Source organism: Pongo pygmaeus, chromosome 6, assembly GCF_028885625.2.
Source record: "Pongo pygmaeus isolate AG05252 chromosome 6, NHGRI_mPonPyg2-v2.0_pri, whole genome shotgun sequence".
Taxonomy (NCBI): Eukaryota; Metazoa; Chordata; class Mammalia; order Primates; family Hominidae; genus Pongo; species Pongo pygmaeus.
The window spans coordinates 20565409-20567277 of NC_072379.2; the positions used below are offsets into that span (position 1 = coordinate 20565409).

The 1869-nt window shown below is 44.2% G+C and overlaps 1 pseudogene; it reads right to left on the minus strand.

Moving 5' to 3' along the window:
* Positions 1-357, minus strand: LOC129041455 (large ribosomal subunit protein eL31-like; annotated as a pseudogene).
* Positions 358-1869: the final 1512 nt, after the last annotated feature.

The window sequence follows — 1869 nt, forward strand, 5'->3', positions numbered from 1 at the left end:
TCATCCACATTGTAGATTTTTGAAAGTAATAACAGGTACATATGTAACCAAAGTATAGAGCTTATTTGGTGAATCTTCAGCCTCATTCCATTTTCTGGACAACCACACACAGACACGGTATGGGATATTCCTTTGGCCCAGACAGTTTTGTTGAGCCTGGTATCAACGTGCACATCTAGAGTTCCCATCTCCTTCATGGCGTATTTCTGAATTTCTTTGAGTGCCCGAGGGGCACGCTTCTTGAAGCCCACTTCATGGATGCGCTTGTGAATGTTGATGGTGTATTCTCGGGTCACCACCTCGTTGATGGCAGACTGGCCCTTTTTCTTCTCGCCACCCTTCTTTGTGGGAGCCATTCTGCCAGGTCTCATTAATGAAATATTAATGCAGGTATATTACGAATAAAATGTATATACAAATAGTATGCACAAACTCACTGTATGACACCCTGGTGTGGCCAGTGTGAGAGGCTGACAGATCATAGAGACTCACGGTAGACTACAGGGGATTCAACCAAACAGCAACCCCAAGAAGCCTCAGAAGCCCGGAATATGGTGCAGACTATGCAACTTACACAGCAAACTGAAAGTGACTGGTATTCCACAGCTGATCTGGCTAGTCAATTTTGCTCCATGTCAGTTGCTAGAGAGCCAATAATAATTTGCATTTATGTGCGATAGTCTACAATATACATGTACTCTTGAAAGATATTTGAACTCTCTTGCATACTTTCACAAGCTGGTAAGGTGAGATGTAGAGCTAATAAAACTGGACATTATTCTAGTATGCTATATTGATGATACGATTATCTGGGAGATTATGGGTTAAGCTAAAAGCAATCATATTTATTTATTTATTTAGAGATGGAGTCTCACTGTGTTGCCCAGGTTGGTGTCAAACTCCTGGGCTCAAGCGATCTTCTCACCTCAGCCTCCCAAAGTGCTGGGATTACAAGCGTGAGTCACCTCGCTCAGCCTAAAACAACTTTATTAAGCTCATAATCAGATTAGGGATGGTTAATGAATTGCAAAAATCCAAGACCCACACAGACTGCAATTCAGGAAGAATTACATGGCTTTCAGTGACCTATGACCTACCACACGCAGACAACTTGGAATACAATGTCTCTCCCCACCCCTCAGAGTAAACAAGAAGCTAAATGCCTAGTGGGCCTATGTGGCTTTTGGAGACTCATATTCCTTACTTGGCCTCAGTGTATAAAATCATCCAGCAAAGGGATCATCTTTGATTGGCTGGAACAATAACACACCTTCTTAGGTCTACAGAAAATTGTAGCCCAAAGTATTCTATTAGAATATGATCCCACCACTAAAATAACATGAGAAGTGTTGGCCACCCACACTCATGGCAGCTGATTCTCTAGCAAAAGCCTATAGCTGCTTGCTGGGCATGATGACTCATGCCTGTAATCCCAACAACTTGGGAGGCTGAGATGAGAGGATCGTTTGAGGCTAGGAGTTTGAGACAAGCCTGGGCAACAGAGCAAGACCCCATCTTGAAGAAAATAAGAAAATTAAGGAAATAAAAAAACTTAGCCAGGCGTGGTGGCACATGTCTGTGGTCCTAGCTACTCAGGAGGCTGAGGCAGGAGGATCCCACTTGAGGCAAGCAGGAGGTTGAGGCTGCAGTGAGCCATGACTGCCTCATTGCACTCCAGCCTGGGCAACAGAGGGAGGCCCTGTCTCTAAAAAATAAATAAATAAACATTGGCCAGGTGCAGCGGCTCACGCCTGTAATCCCAGCACTTTGGGAGGCCGAGGCAGGCAGATAACTTGAGGTCAAGAGTTCGAAACCAGCCTGGCCAACATGGTGAAACCCTGTCTCTACTAAAAATACAAAAAATTAGCC